Below are 7,136 nucleotides of genomic sequence, written 5' to 3'. Positions count from 1 at the left end.
CACAGTTCTTATTTTACCCGTTGCAAACATTACGGCTGCAATAGGGCGGGGAGTACAGGAACATTTGTGCCAGTAACGATAATTTGATAAATTATTATTGTTTGAATCTTTTTCTTATGGAGAAGTACAAGTTCTGGAGTTTCAGAGAAACTAAAGTCAGAACAGTTCTATATCGGGGATTACAAATGTCATGAAGTTTGTGCTCGTTGGCCAGCCTTACTTTAAACAGCATTACTTTGGCCAGCCTTACATTTAAGATCGTAACAACAGTAACAGAAAGTCTACTATTGTAACAACACACGATGTAGTTTCAACTGTTAATTAAAGCCTCTAATTAACGTTTGTAAAATGGTACCAGTCATATAGAATCACTGAGACGAAAAACATGAAAGAGTGTTCAGAAAGCTGTTCGATGATTAATTACGCTTTGCCATTTGCTGCATATTCATTCCTCTATGCTGCGGTAATGTAACTAGTAATTTCTGTTTAACGCTAAATGAAATGCTAAATTAACTGAAGCCAGAAATCTAGCACTGTCATTTAGTTTGCTAAATGTCGATATTTTGTAGTCGTCAATATTCTAACTTAATAATCAATCTCATTTTTTGCAAATAAATAGCTGTTCCGATCGAATGTGTGATGAAAAGCATTGTCTTTATACACAACCTTTCTTAGCCACGATATCTTCCATTGTTGAAAATTATATGTTTATTGTAAATATATAGATTTGTGTTATTGCATTTGTGTATCAGATTCACTAATGTTACTTTGCGGTTCTTTTGGAGAGTAATCAAATCTAAATTATGATGTGCCGTTGGACAAAACTGCTAACTCTGTATTTAACTAACGTCAGCTGCCTATGTCCTATAGCTAAATAATAAAATGTCTGGCACAGATGGTGGGTTTGAAATTGGTGGTCCGTCTGTGTTCATACAGGTAGTACTACTCGATACAGATATACTTTATTTACGTCTGCGTTTAGTTGAAGGGGGCGGTATATGGTACGTCACGTCTAATTATGCAGCTTGTTTTGGAGCGCTTTGTAATTAGAAAAGAGTTGTTATGTTACAATCGCGTGTTGCAACATTCGTCATATTATTTGGATGGTTTCATTAAAAAAGAAAAAAAAAACCCATGTGAAACACGGTGCGAGAATATTCCGCAATGAACTATTAGAATATATCTCAACACACAGACAGAAGAAAAACTGAAAATTAGGATATTACGCACAGTGCATGTAGATAAAAAGAAAGACCAACTATACTAGGATAAAGAACGCTTAGTAGTATTACTTTTAGGTACGCTTGACAGTACGGAACATGAGGAAAAGGCATATATACGATATCGCAGTGCCTGTGTTATTCTGATTACGATGCAAAGTTGCTTGCATGTCCAAAGGAACAGGCACTACGGCGACCACAGATGATGCGAAACACATCAAATGAATTCGAAATTGCGAATAATGGCTACCATCAGCTGTAGAATGGAATGGCGACAGTGAAAATATGTACCGCACAGGGACTCGAACCCGGATTTCCAGCTTATCGCGAGCGGTCGCCTTACCATTTGGCTATCCGAGCACGACTCACAACCATACCATAACTTCCGTATGTCGTCACCCATGCGTCTACGACCTGTACTCCACATTCTTTATGTAAATTCCCGTAGAGATCAGACGTTGTACTTGCTAGTCGCTTGCCCCGTATCAACAGAAAAATACGATATTCCAGTACCCGTGTGATTCTCATTACGATGCAAAGTTCCTTTGGACATGCATCCCAGATTCGAGTCCCAGTGCGGTGCACATTTTCACTCGTCGCCACTGATTCCGCATAAAGTCCCGATGCAGCGTATAACATCAGTTATTTACATTTCCTTCCCTTTCTCTTCCCTCTCCACCTTCAATTTATGCAGGGTGAACATTAATAAAACCGGCAAACTTCAGGGACGGATTCCTGACTGGTGATGGAGGAAAAAAGGTCCTATGAAAATATATCTGGAAATGCATCGTTGCACGGTAGATGGCGCTGACGAATGACAATTCCTCTCTGTGTGATGGACGCAGCACACTGTAAGCTGCAGAATGGTGCGGTATTCACGTAGGGAACAAGCCGAGATGGTGTTTGTGTACGGTCAAACAGATGGAAACAGTCGAGAGGCAGCACAGAAATAAAAAAATAAGTACCCTCAGAGACACCAATTACATCACATAACATTTCAAGTCCTTTTTGGGCGTAAGTGTGATCATGGGCCCTTTGAGACAGACGAACGTGCAGGAACGCGGTGGACTGTAAGTGTACCAGATTTGGAGGATATTTAGAAGAACCGTAGTACAAGCTCAGATAAGTGCCCCAACAACGTAGTGTATGCCACAGTACGATTAAGTGTACCTTGCATGGCAGCCGCTACCAACCCTATCGCCTGCAGTCCCTTGGAGGCCACCATGAACATTTATTGTGCCGTGGGTGCGATACAGCTTTGTACCGAGTTCTGGGAGATTTTTTTGTCCTTGCACACAAACCGTCTATTTCTGGACACTTGTTTATAGAATCCTTTTTCCTCCATTTCCAGTTAGGAATCCATCCCTGGAGTTTGTCGATTTTATTATTGTATAAAAAGTGACGTAGCTTATCTGGCCGCAGCCGTTCTAACTGAGTGTGAGGCACTGACCGGTCAATTGCGGGAATGGTGCATATGTTGCGCACACAAGCACTCACGGTCAGCTCTAACCGCCTAGAGTTTTAACAACTTGCAAAGTTTTGAATTACATGGCAGTAGTGGGGGTTCAGTGGGATGGCTGCGTTTCACAACCTCTGGGAACATGTTCGGAAACTTCTGATGGGCATGGAGCACATCGTAAGTTTTCTTGTACGTGACGGCAGTATTTTATGCCTATCTGAAAGTTCCCGCACAAAGGTACAATGAAGTTTTTCACCATCATCGATTGCTTTCCTTAATGCTATTCCTCACCAGTTTTCTGTCACTTGGTGGACGCCTTGCCATACGTTGACTAAGCCCTCTCCCACCCATTTGTACACCACAGGAGACGTCCGTTCTAGGAGAGCGACTAGGATGCAAACTGATGGAAACCTGGCTGTGACGGAAAGAACTTATCCGAGACCAGAACAGAGGGGCAGCCAGAAACGGAAATTCTGATCGTAACGTATCTCTGTCTTTTCTATTTGTTTCTTGATGGATTCACAATCTGGCACAAAGGGAGTTAGTGGAAGCCATGAATATGTAACGCCACACTCCATTGGCTGGACAATATGCAAAGGAAAAGAAAAGCAAGCACAGGAGAACGTTTTGCGCCAGTATTCAGTTCAGCTGGAGCCTTGGAGGGAAACACGGGGAGAGAGCTGTTCTGTAGGAGTCTTGGGAGAATCAACATGCCCCACTAGCAGCTACCACAGTGAAGGCCTCTATGAGGGGGAGGAACTGTCTGATGATAAAATGGAAGAAGCAATGAGAGTCCACATAGAACTTATAGGGTGCAATGTATTGGAAGCAGTTAAACAGAGCTTTTTCAGACTTACGATCGAATCAGGCAGAAGGCATATACGAAATCCGTTCGAAATTACTAAAATAATTGGGGATAGCGGCAGTCAACCGAGTATACAAGTTGGCATATAGGATATATGAGACTTGAGAGTACCATCAGAGTTTTGGAGAAAATATCACCAAAAAGGCCACCACAATCAACTCTGCAGTAGGCGAGCGGATTACAGTAGTAGGAGAGCAAAGCTGTTACTAGCGCAATTTTGATATCACATTAGTATCAAATTGCTGTGCGAATTAATTAGTTGATCAATTAATTATCCATTTCGTCTCCCCTCGCCTCCATCAGAGTTTTGGAGAAAATATCACCAAAAAGGCCTCCACAATCAACTCTGCAGTAGGCGAGCGGATTACAGTAGTAGGAGAGCAAAGCTGTTACTAGCGCAATTTTGATATCACATTAGTATCAAATTGCTGTGCGAATTAATTAGTTGATCAATTAATTATCCATTTCATCTCCCCTCACCTCCCCTCCCCCTCCATGCACTCCCTCCCCCACCTGTCCTATTGGCATGAAATTCGAATTTTCGCCATAAAATTCAATTGTCAAATCAAAGGACTTAGCATTAACGGAAATTGCTGATGGAGATTGTTTGTAGAAAGGAAGTTGTTGATGAGAATTGTTTATAAAAAGGGAATAATCGTGGAAATCTAAAAAATTCAGAAGAAGAAACTCGTGGAATTATGCACTGTATAGGACATAATTTGCATTTCGTAGGGCAGGGCTACTCTTATTTAACTTCAAGTCGCAACGTATACTGAGGTCTCACTGCCGCTAAGATATTCCACAGTGCTAGAGTAGCGGAGGTTAAAGCTGCTACATATGGCGCTCGCAATCGCATATTTAGCACACAGCCCGGCACGCTGCACGGGCATGGAGCACTCTGTGACTGCCTGGAAGGGGTGTTGCTCGCGTGGTGTTCTGTGACTGACTGAGCAGCCAAGCGCACTAACCCACGCGCCACTCAGCACGGTATGTGACAGCCGGTGGTTGAACCATGGGACCCACCACAGGCTGAGGTGCTGTTGCCTTGTGCGGCCTTGAGGTTTCTGACCACCTGCACTGGGTCACTTATCCCCGCCTCCTCATCCCACTCGGTGCCATCCGCCCCACACGTGGCCACGGCTGACCTGCTCGACTTTGGTCAGTCCAGTCCGACTGTAACATAATGAAACCGCCTGCTCAGCTGACCAGTGATCAAAGGGAAGCGGCGGACGATTCTAGTATGAGCCACTGTTCCTGAAGCGCACGGCAGTGGGTGCCTGCTGCATCCTCTAGAATGAACAGTAGAACTGAAACTTCCTGACAGATTAAAACTGTGTGCCGTACTGAGACTCGAACTCGGGACCTTTGCCTTTCGCGGGAAAGTGCTGTACCAACTGAACTACCCAAGCACGACTCACGATCCGTCTTCCCAGCTTCAATTCTGCCAGTACCTCTTCTCCTACCTTCCAAACTTCACAGGAGCTCTTCTGCGAACCTTGCAGAACTAGCACTCCTGAAAGAAACGATATAGCGGAGACATGGCTTAGCCACAGCCTAGGGGATGCTTCCAGAAAGAGATTTTCACTCTGCAGCGGAATGTGCGCTGATATGAAACTTTCTGACAGATTAAAACTGTGTGCCGGACCGAGACTTGAACTCGGGATCTTTGCGTTTCGCGGGCAAATACTCTACCAACTGAGCTACCCAACGAGGAAGTTTCATATCAGCGCACACTCCGCTGCAGTGTGAAAATCTCATTCTGGAAACATCCCCTAGGCTGTGGCTAAGTCATGTCTCCGCAATATCCTTTCTTCCAGGAGTGCTAGTTCCGCAAGGTTTGCAGAAGAGCTTCTGTGAAGTTTGGAAGGTAGGAGACGAGGTACTAGCAGAATTGAAGCTCTGAGGACGGTTCGTCAGTCGTGCTTGGATAGTTCAGTTGGTAGAGCACTAGCCCGCGAAAGGCGAAGGTCCCGAGTTCGACTTTCGGTCCGGCACAAAGTTTTAATCTGCCAGGAAGTTTCATATCAACGCACACCCAGCTGCAGAGTGAAAATCTCATTCTGGAAACAGTAGAATTCCTTTCAAAAGTATGCATCTTCCTCCCACAGCTGTGCCCTGACGACAATATCAAGTATTTTGAGGAGAGCAGCTGTTGAAGTCAGACGACAGTGCTTGATTACGAACAAAATAGACATCCTACCAACAAAAGATGACACTTCCAGACACCTGCAGCAGGATCAAACGACGTGCCATGCTATGTGTTCGTCCCAGAATTTTTTTTTTAAGTTAGCGCTCCCCTCATAGTAGCATTCTGTTTTCTTAGCCACCTGCTCCAAGCCTGCTTGAACAAAAACAAGGTGTCTTCTAACTTGCTGGTGTGGCATTCTGAATTACTAATGGTCCTCTGCAAAATACAGAATGGAGCCTGAAGGTACAAAAATCCCAACCCATCCACATCCGTCATCAGTCTATCTTTGGCCGTGTCTAGTAGTCGCAAGATGAAACATTCAGCCAGCAGCAGTGCCAGCGGCAGTGGTGATGAGAAATGGCAAAACTTCGAGCAGCTGCTGTGTAAGTGTTCATAAAAGAATTATGAGTTCAAATTGCGATATTTACAAAATTTCATAGCAAATTATTCATATTTTTTGAGATTCTGCTACATTTTTGTAACAAGTGGCTATAAAAGTTCTCTTTCTTGCTGTTCCAGCAATCATTCCTGAAGTGCTGGCCAACTAGAGCGCCAGATGGAAAATGAGAAGCAACTATGTAAGGGCATCTCCAGATTCTGTGTGTGTGAGTTTATATGTTCAGAAAACATCTCTTAAAGTATTCATATTCTAACAAGTGCATGTTGTTCTAGCATTAGAGCAGTTGGATGCTGAAAGTTGACAGCAGCAGCAAGCTGAAGAGGTTGTGGTATCATTATGTAAGTACATCACCAAATTCTGTGTGTGTGACAGTTTACATGTTCAGAAAACAGCTCTTGATGTATTCAAATTGCAACAAGTCTTTATAAAAGTTTTGATCTCACTGTTGCACCATTAGAGTGGTATCTGACCAGATCAGTTGCTGGAGACTGAAAGGCAGCAGCAGCAAGACCATAAGTACATTTGTAATACAGTGTTGTTGTCCAACATTTTTTTTCATCATATACAGTTGTGTGAGACATATATTCTTCATTGTTGTAGACGTTGCTATGGAGCAAGAGGAGAATCTAACAGGGGTATGTGTTGACGATGATGATCAGCAGTCATCACTTCCATCTGGTACGAACTTATTTTTTTCTTAGTAAGGTGTAATCAATATCTCGTTGTAGGCAGTGCCAGTACAGATATTTTTTGTTGTTTCTTATATTCAATATCTTTTAGTAGATGACTTCAATGGGATTGATTGAGGGCCCCATAGCAATTCTGGCGAGGATGAAATGTCTGAGTGGGCCAAGGAAGAGGCACAAAAGCGTTATGACCTGGTCCGTTTAGGTGAGGAAGATTTACATGAGTGGGTTGGGTAAATTCCCTACAACGTTGGTGAAATGCTATTGCCGTTGACCCATAGCATAAAAGGTAATTATTTTATGTTTATACTCACTCTG

This window comes from Schistocerca serialis, chromosome 3 (genome assembly GCF_023864345.2).
Source record: "Schistocerca serialis cubense isolate TAMUIC-IGC-003099 chromosome 3, iqSchSeri2.2, whole genome shotgun sequence".
Taxonomy (NCBI): domain Eukaryota; kingdom Metazoa; phylum Arthropoda; class Insecta; order Orthoptera; family Acrididae; genus Schistocerca; species Schistocerca serialis.
This window is presented reverse-complemented; position numbering follows the sequence as displayed.